Genomic DNA, 15,547 nt, shown 5'->3' with positions numbered 1-15,547 from the left:
AAGTCCAATTTACATTACAAGCTGTTGGAACAAAACTTACATTAAACCCAGACAACAAACTATTTCAGCCGGTATTTTTTAATCACTAGATCTTCCCAGAGTCCTCGCTTCAGGAACTCCGGGGGAACATTTATCTCCTTAAACTCCTGAAACAGTCTCACAGGTTTATTTCTTGGTCGGTTGGTTTCGGGGACTCGGCTCTCAGTCTTAATAAAAAAACCACAGAAGACATCTTCAGGTGTGACGCTGGAACTGCTCTGTGCCACCGGAGTCTAGATTACATTGTTCTCACCTGCAGGAGTGAACTGAATGAAAGGAGCTCTCTGCAGTCTCCGGAGTCCCGATGAATTATTCAGAATATGCCAAACCGAAGTCCTCTGCACTGAATGTAAGGAGGTCTGCAGTTACAAACTGCTACATTAGCTGGAAATTTAAGTCCTGCAGACAATTAAATGAAGCTTGGTTACACTTAATGATTGTTTCAGCAGCTCTTCACTCACTTTATTAGTTTGTGGCGTGTGCTTTAATTAAAACGTCAGTCAAAAGTTAATCAGCAGCACAGTTTACTGAGAGGGAGCGCTGTGTTTAGTGAGAAAGATAAAGACAGCAGCAGACTTCAGTCAACAAAGGCAGTGTTTATATTTTCATCGAGTACTTTGGTGCATTTTTCAAGTATTTGCTTTGTAGTATTCTTCATTTTGGTGACTACAATATGTAAGTAAGATGCACATGCTCAGAGCATGCTTCTTTCATTGGACAGTAGGGATGACCACAATTAATTGATTATCGATTAATTGATTGTTAAGAAATTCCTCGAAACACACATTTTTGTTATCAATTTTCCGACACGTGGAACAAACATCATGTGTTCTCATATTACACTCATCTATCAGGGAGGTGTTTTCAGTTTAAAGCATGTTTGGATGTGTTTTAGCTGTTAAAGGTGTTGCGCACAGCGGAGACGCTCAGTTGGGAGCTGCGGCTGTGCGTCAGGTCTCCACGTGCGCTTTTTAAAAGAGGATCAATACAAAACTGCTGCCAACAACAACACGGACACAAAGGTTGACAGCTTTAAACAGGATATTTCCCACCTTTGGATACGAAGGCAACAGACAGGTGGGAAATTCAGGTACGCTGTGTTTACAGATCAGCAACATCAGAGCCGTCTGAGCTTTTCTCCAGCGGGACTGATTATGACCCGGTTGCGCTCCCGGCTGACACCTGACCGAATACACATGTTTATTTTTCTCAATAAGAACGAGTAGACAGAAAACTGGACACTGTGAGTTTGAAGTACTTTTCTGTTAGTATTATGAGCCTTCATTTTATAAGATTATGTCCGCGGAGAATATTTTAATGAGCCTGATCGTTGATATTCTGCATGTCAAACATGTTACCTGTATTCAATCCTGTCAGTTATTTGCATTTTGTTCCTGTAGAAAATATAATTTAGGGGTAAAACAACATATTTGGCCTTTTTTTTGACGTAAGAATAATAATGGGGTTTTTTTTATCAATTAATCGATAATTGATCGTTAACATTTCCAAAAATCGATCACGGAAAATACTTAAAATGTACATCCCTATTGGACAGTAATCACTGTTACATTTCCACCTTATGGAGTCTCAGTAATGTTTGCTCTTTGCAGCTTGATAGCGATCTGTTTTTGACCTTTTTACAGAGCTTTATAACATTTATATAATAAATATATTTTTTAATAATAAAGCACTCTTTCAAAACAGGGTTATAAAGTGCTTTACAAATAAGACAGAAACTTAAAGACAGTAAAAGAGAAAGGAGAGAAAGATAAATACAAATAAATAAAACAATGTTGGAAGAATAAAAACAACAAAACAAAGTCTATAACGATGAAAAAATTGAATATATAAATATAAAAATATAAACAAATATATACAAATATAAAAAAAATAATCAAATATATACAAATTGTAATGCTTTCAAATACATACAAATATAAATTAAAAATAAAACAAATACAAATTTTATTTTATTTTATTTAACCTTTATTTAACCAGCTGAGTTAATTGAGAACCAATTCTCATTTGCAATAATGACCTGGGCGAGAAGGCAACACAGGTGGCATGACAATAAATACATACAAATATAGATACAATAAAACATAAAAATATAAATTATAAATAAAACAAATATATACAAATATAGATAAAATAAAACACATACAAATATGAATAAATCATAAAACAAATACATACAAATAAAAATATATGTACAAATATGAATGAAAAATAAGAAATATAAACAAATGTAGATAAAATAGAAATATACAGGCAAATACAAAAATATAAATAAATCTAGATATATATTTCTGCTGCAAATTTTACAGGAAAAAAATAAGCAAAAACGATCAAATCTCAGGAATTATGAACCAGATATCACACATATGAGAAAAATAGTTAATCAACTGATCATATTTGTTTGTCACAACATAAATAAATGTGATGTCATTGGTTAGGTTCCCTTGTCCCGCAAGGAGGGGGGATTTGTTTTGCAGCAGGAGCACACAGACTCATCATCATCATCGTCATCATCTTCATCATCATCATCATCATCAGTGAAGTTAGAATTAATATCAGACTTAAAAATAGGACGCAGAACAAAAGGATCAGATCAGCAATGTAGGACAATGTGGAGGTGCATATGCATTAAAGTTGACAAGTAAAGCAACCTGAGCACTTATTGCTATGACATCACATCATTCACAAAGCATACACAAAGGGTTAAATGCTCCCAAACTGCTTGTTTTAATGCATTCATCAGGAGCAAAATTGACTCCTTGAAAAGAGCGTATATTTCACAATCGTGTCACTTAGCTGTCATGAATAAACTTCAAGTGTCCTCCTCACGTTCAGCTCATCATCTGAGAGCAGCAGAGAGTGAAGATGCTAACAGCTCCTCTCCTCAACCAAACAAGAGCAAAGAGCTTTGAGCTGCAGGACTTTATTTTATGGATATGTTTGCTCTTGAATGTCATAAGTTCAATGTGCATGAATCGGACCTGAAGACAGAGCAGACGGTGAGGGCATTGGACGTGCCATTTTTGCTGTTATCAGTCCAGAGTTTTGCTCTTCTGCACCGATGCCCTGAAACGACCTGACAGTGAAAGCTCAAACTCACTCTGGAGTGGATGTTTCTGGTAATCTAGTGCAGCGCCGGCCCCCTCAAGGACCTGTCTGTTATAAATGGCCGGCAGCCCAGCCTGACACCTCCCTGAGATATGACTCCCTTTATTTTTTCAATTCATGCAAAAACAGCTTGGATAGAGAGAGCGTTTGAAACATGAACCTCCTCTTTTCGGGATAGTGTTTTAACTTTAAGTGTCTAATTTCAGTCAGTTGTGCTTAAATTTTGAATACTTGAACACTTTCCTGCTCTTACTTTAAGCAGAAGCTTTCAGCACCTCCTCCTCCCTGCCCTCTGTGACCTCTTCTCCTCCTCTCGTCTTCCCTTCGCAGGGTGAATGTCGGCTGCGGGCCAGCGGAGGAGCGGGTTCTCCTCACAGGTTTACATGCTGTGGCGGATATCTACTGTGAAAACTGTAAAACCACGCTGGGATGGAAATATGTAAGTCACATGCTCTTAAAACTCTCACCTGAGGCCTTTTTTTAACTTCCTGTCTCTATGTGTTCACCGATGTTGTGCAATGATGTGGTTTCTCGGCTTTTAAGGGGTGATGACAAATGATGCAACTGGAGGTCGTTGACTTTGCGTGTTAAAGCCATGGTGACAGTTTTTTCTGCTCATGGTTGCGTTTAGAGCGACCGAGCTCTCTCTGCTCTCTGAGCCCCGACGATAATTACAGTGCAGAAAGGTTGTCTGCAGGCTCGTACCTCTGAGAGTCTGCAGTGATTAAATGTCAGGCCGTTTTGAAGAGGCCTATCCTGGTAATTGTCTGAGCAGACTATAGGAGGGTGTAAAATAACTGAACACAGTTTAAGACAGCGACTCACTTAAAGCCGCTCCTTCAGCGACAAAAACAATTAGAGTTTCTCAGAAAGACGCCGCGAGCCTGAGCAGCGAGGAGCTGGTTTACAAGGCAAAGCAGTTCTGAGCCGATAATCAAAGACACAGAGAAACATCAACATGCAGACTCTCATCCTACAGCTCTGCAGGGCGAGGACGTCATGCAGGACGTCAAGAGATGTGATCCGGACGTGCAAAAGAGGTGATCAGTCAGGGGAGGAAATCTTCAGGTGTATGAATCCTCAAAGTCCTCTCGTAATCAGATCACAAACGTGTGCCTGTTTGTATCGCTTGTGACTCGACTGCACGCTTCAGACCAGAGTGTGTAATCTCTCTGCAGCTTCTCTATGTGTTCTCCATGTTTCACTTCAAAGAATCTAAAGCTACCTTCAGACATACACGCCTGAAATTGTCAGGACAGCCTGCAGCTGAAATTCTCTAAAGATGCTTTTTCACACATGCTCCTCACTCACAGCAGGAAGTTTTCCTTGTCATGAGGGCAGAGGAGGGATCTGTAGAAGCAGGACAAGCTTCATTGCATGCACTAAGATTGTTGCAAGGAGGCTCGCAGGAAAAACTGCAGATACATTTTGTCAGTTTCTGTTCACCTATGGAGCACGCCATTTAAATTTCATGAAGTTTTCGTGAGGTTACTTTTTGTAAGTTCCATTTTTGGACTTCCATGACTTTATTGAGAAAGAGAGGAAAGTTGATAGAGTGGGAAAGTAGGAAGGGAGAGTGTGGAATGAGAAGCAGGTAGGAATCAATCAAGCAAGCTTTATTTATATAGCACCAACTCACAACAAATGTTATCTCAAGACTCTTTCCAAGCAGAGCAGGTATAGACCGTACTCTATGTTCTATTATTGACAAAGACCCAACATCAAGACAGGACAAGATCCAGTCCCATCTTACAGACAGGACTCAGTCTGATCTCATCTTAATCCACCATGAGCAGAGCACTTTGCAGCATTTAGCAAGTTACAAACTTGCAAGGACAAACTTCCTTTAACAGGCAGAAACCTTGAGCAGGACCAGACTCATGTTAGACACGCATCTGCTGAGACCGTGTTGGACTAAAGCCTAACTTCTGCGTTGACTCCATGTCGTGGCTACGCTGTTGTGAGCACTGCATACTTTTGTGTTGGAGTGTCCTTGCCTCTCTGCAATGCTCCAAGGACAAACTTCCTTGAACAGGCAGAAACCTTGAGCAGAACCAGACTCATGTTAGACACACATCTGCTTTTATCAAAGAGCCTTTCCTGAATGTGTCTCATCTGAAGTGTCCTGATTTCCTGTTTTCTTTCAAATGGTAACGGTTTCAAACCCCGAGCTGGTTGATCCCTTTTCATTCAATCAATTTTATTTATATCGCGCCAAATCCCAACAAACATTATCCTCAGACTCTTTCCAAACAGAGCAGGTCTAGACCGTACTCTATGTTCTATTAATAACAAAGACCCAACATCAAGACAGGATCAGATCCAGTCCCATCTTACAGACAGGACTCAGTCTGATCTCATCTTAATCCACCATGAGCAGAGCACTTTGCAGCATTTAGCAAGTTACAGTGGCAAGGACAAACTTCCTTTAACAGGCAGAAACCTCCAGCAGGACCAGACTCATGTTAGACACGCATCTGCTGAGACCGTGTTGGAGAGGGTGGGGGGCAAAAGACAAAAATATCAGCTTGATAATTCACATTTGATTTTAAAACTATAAAGGACCAAGAGATGAGCCCTGAGGAACTCCACTCCAGCTTTCTAATAACAGGTCATATGGTGAAGCCCTAGAGATCCTGAACAGGCAAAACATTTTTTACATACATCTGCTGAGACCGAGTTGGGTCTGGAAAGAGGGATAGAGGAGAATAAGAGATAGAGGGAGCGGTGATAGTACTATAGTAGTATAAGATACTTGTGCGTTGGAGTGTCCTCGCCACTCTGCAATACTCCGCCTGAACACTAGTGGGTAGTGCTGTTATTGCATCGTAGAAAAGCGAGGAGATGTTGGAGGAGGTGGAATATATGGTCGCTGAATCAGAGTAGGAAGAGGACGGCGGATGGAGGTGGTACCTGAAAAGTCCGGCACCAAGCGGACCAATCACAGGGCTTGCTGTCTCAACATTTTGGACATGTAGTCACGTTTTACTGGAGAGGAAAGTCAGGCTACGTTCGTGGGCTTCTGAGCTACAAGATCCTGCAGCTTTAAGGCTTCATACATGGGGCACATGATGTAGCCCTCAAAGACCTGGACAGCCAGCGGTGGCTACTTGTTCTTAAATGTTTGTTAACTTTTGAACTGCTAATCCAATCAACAAGCTTTAAAAACTCAGTTACAACGGACAGTCTCAGCTTTCCATCGATACCACATATGTCTCATTCAGCACATTCAAAATAAATTTAGGAGAGTCTGGCGCCCCCCAAAGATGGTCTAGGTCTTTTAAGGGTTGATAGCTCGGCCAAACCAGCATCCAAAGTTTCAGAAGTTTAGTGCACGTCTGAAATCTCTGAGTTTTAAAAATCTCAGACTCTCTTTTGTGCACACAAAAAAAGAACTGAAGCGTCAGACTGAAGACTCGTTTGAGTCCAGAACACCACAGATCCATTCAGCCAGACTCCTCTCCACATGACCTTTTGTTATTGTGTGGAGGAGACACGAGTGGACGTGGGTGAAGAGTGGGTCTTCATACTTCACTCTTTTGTTTCTTTCAAACATGAAACAGACGATGCAGGAGACAGACAGTCGGACGCTACATGACTTGGTAAACGTTTGTAGGAGGAAGAGAAAGTGAAGTAGCGGGGTTACAGGGCGGTGTGAAGGTCCCTTTGAGGATTTATCTCTCTACATTCAGACTCTGTGTTTGTCCTGGCACTAAAGTTTCTCTCTCTGTGTCTCTGTGTCTGTGTTTCCTCCAGGAGCACGCGTTCGAGAGCAGTCAAAAATACAAAGAGGGAAAGTTCATCATCGAGCTGGCTCACATGATCAAGGACAACGGATGGGAGTGACGCTGCGGCCGCGCTCTTGTTTTCTTTCTCTGACCTTGGAATGCTCTTTATTGAACTGCGTGGAGCGTCGACCATCCACCCTCCCTCCCTCCCTTTCCCCACCTCTTTGAAAATCAACCCCCACCTCCACGAACCTCCACCTCCACCTCCACGTTGCACACACTCCCACCTGCTCATCGTGAAACTGAACAGAACAAATGGAATAAAAAGGAGGAGGAGGAGAAGGAGGAAGAGGAGCTGTTGAGAAATCACGTCACGAGGAGTCCTGTCGTTACTTCACAGATTGTTCGGTTTCCTTCGCAGCTCTGGAGCTTTGGGTTCGACCTCCACCGACTCCCTCGCCCCGCCGCCCCCCCACCACCGCCACCAAAAACCACGCTTTCAAGTGATTGTGGTGATATGGCGACCACTCTGCAGAAGGAGACAGACTTCACTGAGACAACATGTCTTTGTTTTCTTTCTTTCGCCCATCCAGCGAGACGAATGACTTTGATGACTTTAATTATTTTAATGTTATTTGCTTTAGTTTTAACCTCTGGGTTTGGTAAGGGTTTGGTTTGATGGAAGATGGATGTTACTGGTTAGCATTTGATTTCCCCGTTCAGTGCGTCATGTTTTGTTTGTTTGTTTGTTTGTTTGGCTTGTTTATCTCTGCCCATAGCTGAGCATGTTTTTCTTTGCTAATGTCCAAAATGAGAAATCAGGGACAGGTGAGGAGCGGAGGGGGAAAGGGAGTTTATTCTAGTTACAGATATGTAGCATTATTTGTTTTTTAAAAGGTAAAGGATGGGATTGCAGTAGTGCAGGATTTTAATCCTGATTCTTTTTTTTTTTTATCCTTTTCTTTCATGTTGTTTTCCCCTCTCTGGTACCTTTCAGCACCCAAAAAGCATTGAAAGCAGCAACTAGTTTGTTCGACATAAATGGATATATATAAATATATAAACATATAAATATATAGATATATAAATATTTGTAGTGTTTTGGCTAAATGCGATTGTGGCTGGTCCCATTTTGCAGCAGTACCACGAGTGACAGAAGGAGAAAGAGAAGGAGGTTACTTTTGCATCATTGTTTTGCTCGACTTGATGCGTCAGAGAAGAGAAAGTTTTGTTTGGAAATGCAGAAGATTTAGTTTGGAGTGTTGTTGTTTGTCGTTGAGCTCGATCTCGTGGGCGGGACCTGCGCTGAAAGACGTGAGAGACATCTCTGATGGCCGATCTGGAGTGAAGCGGAGCAACGACCTCCAAAAACATTTGCAGTGTTTTTAATTAAAAAGCAAAATCTGCATTTCCTGACAAAAACAAAAAAAACTTTTTTTTTTTAATCTCAAATATTAAACGTTTTGAATTAGAATGAAAAACCTTCAAATTTGCAAAAACAACTTTTGAAAAAGTCCACACATTTTAGAGTTTGCAATCAAAATTTTGGGACTTCAATTCAAACCTTCAGAATGAAAAGTCTTCTGGATTTAAAACAAAGATATTTCACTTTTATTGTCACTATTTCTTGCTCCTTTTTTTAAAGAGTGCAGAACAAAGACGCAACAGTAACCTCCTTGAATATTGTCTCGTCTGAGGAACCTGAACTCAGCGTCCACATGTCATTAACATTGGGGCAGACTGCATTATTTCACACTCTGGTAATGAGACACAACTACATATGAATATATCCACACATGGTATGATAACATATCCATAAATACTATGAAGATGTTCGTAGTATGTAGATTTTGGAACATGGATTCTCTCTCTCTCTCTATATATATATATATATTTGCTGTCATGCACATATGTATATATGCATATGACTGTGTGTATATATGCATTGTGTGTGTGTGGTCATGCATTACACAGTGGCATACTTGAACGATGCTACTTCGCTTGCACTTTGCAGAGGCCTTCGGTTCACGTCGGTTTAGAGGCAACGCGTTTTTAATGGCCTTCTTCTCGCGGATGAACGATGGATGTAGGAGACAGAAGGAAAGTTCCAGCTGGACGGTTTTTGAAGAGGTTGATACTCTGGTTCCTTCACCAGCTGTTTTTTTTTTAGCTTTTTTTTTAACATGCTTTTAGATGATTTGATTTACACCCTGCTGTCCCCGCTCTGTTTTTGCACAAAGCTGCAACAGTTTGTCACTTTTTTAAGCAAATGTATCAAAAAAATGTGCTTTAAATTTGAAGAGGACCCTTAGGAGATCCTGGAAATTTGATCTCTATTTTAAACTTTTCTGAAACTTTCTAAATGATGATGAAAAATAATCAGAAAATCATCAGAAAGCAACAAAAAAGCAAATGTTAAAAGACAATTTTTCCCCCTTTTTTTAAAAGAACAATGTAGAGTCAGATTTTTTGCTGCTATCCTAGAACTCCTCCTGCTTTGTAGACCTTTTGCACTTTATGTCCCCCCCCTCTCTCTCTCTCTCTCTCTCTCTCTCTCTCTCTCTCTCTCTCTCTCTCTCTCTCTGAGCGTTTTGTCGATTGCCTCTAACCCGTCTGAATCTTGTGCCTCTCCAAAACATGAACGGCCTCCCTTCTTTCTTCATTTTTCTGTTGTGCAGTGCATAACTTTGAAAAAGAAAAATCCCTCATGTGAACCGATGTGTCTTCCCCCCCCTCCTCCCCTCATTCTGGTTCGAAGTGGCCCTTGAAAAATCACTTTATTCACCAAAACCCTCATAGAGCTCATCCCTGTTTCTTTTCAACAACAGAGGCGTGGTCTACGTACACACATATATTTTCTAAGTTAAGATTTAGAGGTGCAAAACACAGATGGATATTAAGTATATTATTTCTTAGAGTAAAGTGTAGAGAGAGTCGGCCCCGGGCTTTGTTGTTTGACTTCTTACTGTAAGGATAAAACAGACGCAGCAGGTGGAGGCGGGACAAGAGAGAGATTTTAAAAAATCAGCAGTGATTGATTACTTTGCCGGCGAGGTCAGTCAGATCACAAGACCTTTTATCTTTAAGACAACGACAATGCAAACCCTTACTAGTTAGCAATGAAACCTACTTGAAAATATAGACATAAACAGCTGAGATAAAGGCCCGTGTTACAGTTTTTGTACATAAAGTAACATATTTAAGGTTTTATACGTATTTCTACTGGGTTAGTTGTTTTACTTCCCCAACTTGAAGCACTTTTGTTCACTGTACCTCTGGCTGTGTGTGTCTGAATGTGTGCGAGGTGTGCAGCGTGCATGCATGTGTACTAGCCCACATGCATGCCTGCACACGAAAGTGAATGTTTAGTTTCCTGTCCTCCGTTTGATCTTCTTGTTTTCCCTCTTTCTTTGGTTTGGAAGTGTTTTATTTGTCCTGTGTTGGTTCCACTGTCCCTCTCTCTCTCTTGGAGGTCGACAGTCAGGTTAGTTTGTTTGGAGGTGATTTATCCCTGTTAGTTTCTTTTTTTTTTCTCTGTTAGCTTGTTGATTTAGCTTGTGTGGTGAGAGCCCCGCTAGAGGGCCGGTGTTTAGGTCTCTGCTGAGCCGTGTAGACGTCGAGGGCGAGCTGGAATCTCCCACCATGTCGCAGGGAGAGCCTTTACCAAGACCCTTTCGCCACCACAGTCAGTGTCTCCTGTATAGAGGGCTTTCAGGTGATCAAACGCACACTATGGCGGCCATATTGGAGGTCCTTAGCGTTTAGCAACACTGGCTGTGAATATCTGATTGTATTTCATATTCATTTTGTGCTGTATGAACTGTTACATCTCTGATTCATTGTTCTGCTTATGTCCCTGCACTGCTGTTCTGGGACTGCATCCAGGTCCAACGAGACCTGTCCTGATCCAAACACTCCTTAAGATGCAGCCTTTTGTTGCAAGGACTCAGTTTCCCACAATCCATTGCACACTCCTTGTCTAAGAAGAAACTTAACAGAAGATAGAAGTGTTGTTTTCTTTGACACTGGTGGTGATATTACTGCAGGATGATCAGAGGTGACACGTGCATTTTCCTCTTAAATGGTGCATTCAAGTGCATTTTGCCAATTTGCAAATTAGGTAAATATGATTCAATCAGCTACATGTCACACAACTTCCCTGAGGTGAATACTCAGTATTTACCGCTCTGTCAGCCAATTCCTGGAACAAAGCTTAAGCACTCCTGGGACTGAGAGTTCAACCAACAGAAAAATGTACTCCAGAGTCCCTGTGGTAGCTTTTTGGTGTGTTTGATCCCATTACATGATCCTCTAAAGCCTCCCAGTGATAGAGCTGTAGATGATTCCCAGCACTCGTCTGTGCTGGCTTTTAATAGAAATGTGAACAACTCTGCTCAGATTTAAGATTTGATGCAAGAGTAACTGGACTTTAAAGCCCTCAAGCATCTGGATGCACCATTGAGAGGACGTACCTGATGAGTCCGGCCTTTAGCTCCTCCGTAGGCTGCAGTTTTAACTCGGTCAGCCAGCCTTCAGCGACTGTAAGGTGGACATGTGTGGCTAAAAAAATGTCCAAAGCCTTTAGTTTCACTTTTTTAAAAATGGCACTGGAAGCTAAAGTGGAATCACACAAACACTTCAGACACCTGTTTTATCTGCTTGTATCGTTACTGTATGGACACACAGCAGTCACATTTTTTTTAACTTCTCCACGCACACAGCCAGTTTCTCCAAAAGGACCTCCAAAATGGCGTCTGCAGTGCTCGCTGGGAGATTTGTGACCCCAACTTGCGGAGCCTCTTTACCCTCCCTTTCGATCAGTCAGTCTAAGTTTAACCAACAAAAAGCAGGTGCCAGTGTCACCGCCGGTGTGTACCAAATAAGAAGCAGGTTCTATTGAATGCATCAGTGTCAGAGTTCAGAGAGGAAACCAGGGATCATGTTGGAGCGTCTCCTGGAGATCAAACTGCGATACCAAAACTAAAGAGGAGAAATCCTGCCGCTGATGACTCTGTCTTTCTGGAGAATGTTTTGATTCTCTGAACTCAACAGCGTCAAAGCAGCCTGGACGACAAATGTAGATATTTGCTGCTGAAAACTGTTTACTTTTTCTTGTTATTTTGTTTTATCGTGACACTGGCTACCGCCTTTTTGAGCTCTGTTACTGTCTCAGGCGGTCCTGAGAGGATGTGGATCAAAGGCAGGATGGGTATACAGGGGAAAAGACTGTACAAGTTCTTTTCTTAGGACTGTTAAACTACAGTTTAAGGTCTAAAGCATGTTGTATTTATAATGGCTATATGTCGTGCCTGTTTTATTATTATTTTTTCCTAAATTTAAAAAATATATGGTTTTTATTTGACTACATTGCTTTGCATTCTGTCTTAGTAAAGCCATGTCACATGTCTGTTTTCACTCTAATGTAAACTATCAGATATCACAATAAATTTTCAATGGCATTAAATTGTGGATGGTGTGAAGCTGTTGTTCATTTTTATATCTTTGAAAAAAGAAGCCAGTGTGTGAAGTGTGAACAGCTGCAGTACCTCGAGTGTCCACTTGAGGATTCAAAGCTTGATCCGTAAGGCAACTGGACTGGTAGAACTCTTGAAGACGTTTCACCTCTCCTCCGAAAAGGCTTCTTCAGTTCTGACCAAGCGGCAACCTCCGGTCTAATAATATGAGTCACATGCGGAAGTGCTAAAAGCTACAGTTCATCGAGGATCCACTTGAGGCTAGCTCCAGCAGTACCAGAAACCACATACACATGAATGGGAAAAAGCCGATCTTTACAGCAGAAATAAACATGTTTACAGCCTGGTACAAAAGACAAGTGTAGTCTGGATAGCTCATTTCTCGATGTGCTCTCACTGTGAGGGGGTGAATTTTTGTCTAACGTGGCAATTTTGTAGATATTGAGAATACGAGTCTTCCAATTGGCTAGGAGGCTCAAACTCCGCCTCTTTACGTCACACTGGCTCGACAGAAGCAATATGGCTGCCGCCGACGGTTGGTCTCAAAACAGCTCTTCAGAAACAGATGGGTGACGTCCAAGGGAGAGGTTCCGGTGGCTGGTGGTGAGGCTTTCAGCAGTGTGACTGCCCCCTGGTGGCTGGCTGCGGTATAGGTCAAAAAATCCGTCTCCCCCATTCATTTGAATGGAGGAGCAGTCAAACTTTAAAAAATAAATACACGTCGTATGAATGTTTCTCACATCCGTATGCTGTGGTGATATGTAGTTAGTATTTGACTGTTTTGTGTTCAAGGCCTCTTTTTCCTGAAAAGTTTCTTTTTCGTTAGTTATTAGAGTTTAAAAAAACGGGGTTTTACTTCCTGTTTCCTTTGATTCACAGCCGCCGTGGAGTGAAACTTCAAAGGACACACAGCGTCTTGTGACGCTACGCTGTAGGGCGGAGCTTATTGCAGTGGCTTCACAGGCTCTGGCTGCACAATGGCGGCGCCCAGGACCGGGATTTTTTGGCTTCAGAACCGTACAACGGGAAGAGGCGGAGCAACGCTGTCCATTTTTATTTACAGTCTATGGTGACGTCCCGGACACTACATCCATATTTTATACAGTCTATGGTTCTGACCAGACCGGGAAGAGTGAGAAAATATCAGCCTCTGACAGTCGTGGGTGTGTCCAGGAGTCACAAAAGGGTCCTAAGTAGGGTCCTAAGTAGGGTCCTAAGTAGGGTCCTAAGTAGGGTCGTTAGTCTAGTTCCTGGCAGTTGTTCTCCTATCACCTGACAGTCGTTCAGTATCTCCTTACGGATCAAGCTTTGGATTATCATGACCTGGATGACTGAGAACCTTAACATTCCCACTTTTACAGCAGACATAACTAAAAGCTAATTTCCCTATTTTTACACGCTGTAGTGGGCGAAACTATTTATAACTCATTTGTTCTGAAGATATTGAGGCTACAAGTATTTTATAGAGCCGACTGACAAGTGGGCACATTTTAGCTGTTAGCCAGGAAGTAAGGGGGCCACCTCAGCTCCACCTCTTTGCCTCTTGCTTGGGTGTCCAATGAGTGGCGTCACAGAGTCTACACCATAGACTGTGTAAGTAATGGACGTAGTCTCCATGATGTAAACTTTCTGTTCCTGAGAGCTGTTTGGAAGCCATTCCTCAGCGGGAGCCATATTGGAAATACTGAACTCAACCTAACTTAGTGAGACGTAAAGAGGCGGGGTTTGAGCCTCCTAGCCAACAGCTATGTGTTCCCACATGTGAGTCAACTCAGTCATGACCTTATTTGGGCAAAAACTCATAATCTTAATATCTTCTGAACCATTGTGTTAGACAAAAAATTCAACCCCCTGTACAGTGTGTGCTGATAGAGAAATTAGCTAAGTAGACTGAAGCCGTTTTTTGAACATGTTTATTTCTGCTGCAAAGATCGTCTTCTTTGAATGGGTGTGTATGTGGTTTCCGGTGTTTCTGCAGCCAGCCTCTAGTGGACGCTCCATGAATTGCAGTTTATAACACTTCCGCATGGGCTTCATATTTTTAGACCGGAGGTTGCTGCTTAGTCTACATCCATGTTTCATACAGGCTATGGTTCAAGTATATTGTACACAATATGTTCAGAAGAATCTAATACACACATAGACTGTATGAATAATGGACGTAGTATCCATGACGTCACCCATCTGTTTTTTGAAGCTCTGTTTTGAAGCCGATCATCAGCGGGAGCCATTGTTTTTCATTTTGACTTTTGATTCTAATTTCAACTTATTCTTAAGATTTTTGTAAAGTTATATTTTTTTCCTTTATTTTATAAGACAGCTGAAGAGAGACAGGAAATGTGTGGAGTAGAGAGCGGGGGAAGACATGCAGGAAATGGTCGACCGTCCGGGAATTGAGCCGGCGACTCCTGCGACGAGGACTGTAGCCTCTGTATGTGGGGCACTTAGACCGCTAGGCCACCAGCGCCCCATTCTTAAGGTTTATATTTGCATGTTTTAGTTATGCATTTATATTTTCAACATGCTTAGTTTTAGTCAGAATCTGTTTTCTTTTGTAACTTTGGACACTTATCAGGGACCAAACCAACAATTAAAAATTAAAATATGCATTCAGATATAAAAGATGATCAACCCAAAAATATATATCAAATAAAATAACAAAGATGAAAATTAAAAGCACTTTTTCTGTAACTTTTTAGGCTTTTTTTTCCCAAGCGTACAGAGTTTCAGTCAGTTTCCATCTTTACTTTGATTTCTGTCAAAACATGTGCTGTTCACAAAGTCCTCTCTGTTATCTGTTGGTGTTTTGTTGGAGATGATAACCTCAGCTTGAATCCAGAACAACAAACTGTGTCAAAAAGGAAGTCTGTCTGCGGTCAGTGAACTGTCACACAGTTGACTGCAAGTTCAGCAAAAAGCTGACACACATTAAAAACACACAGAGAAGAGAAAAACTTCTCAATCAATCAATCAATCAATCTTTATTTGTATAGCGCCGAATCACAACAAACGTTATCTCAAGACGCTTTTACAAACATAGGAGGTCTAGACCACTCTATGTCAAATTATGAACAGAGACCCAACTTCAAGACAGGGTAAGACTCAGTCTGACCCCACCTTAATCCATCAAGAGCATTGCACATCACAGGATTTAGCTAGTTACAGTGGTGAGGAAAAACT

General features: G+C 41.5%; 1 long non-coding RNA gene across 1 annotated transcript; it reads left to right on the top strand.

Moving 5' to 3' along the window:
• Positions 1 to 3,493: 3,493 nt before the first annotated feature.
• Positions 3,494 to 12,362, top strand: LOC117819117. Its single transcript, XR_004632458.1, has 2 exons — positions 3,494 to 3,604; positions 6,922 to 12,362. It is a non-coding gene; the product is annotated as an uncharacterized LOC117819117 (long non-coding RNA).
• Positions 12,363 to 15,547: the final 3,185 nt, after the last annotated feature.

The sequence above is a fragment of the Notolabrus celidotus genome, chromosome 9, assembly GCF_009762535.1.
Source record: "Notolabrus celidotus isolate fNotCel1 chromosome 9, fNotCel1.pri, whole genome shotgun sequence".
In the NCBI taxonomy this organism is placed as follows: Eukaryota; Metazoa; Chordata; class Actinopteri; order Labriformes; family Labridae; genus Notolabrus; species Notolabrus celidotus.
This window is presented reverse-complemented; position numbering and strand designations above follow the sequence as displayed.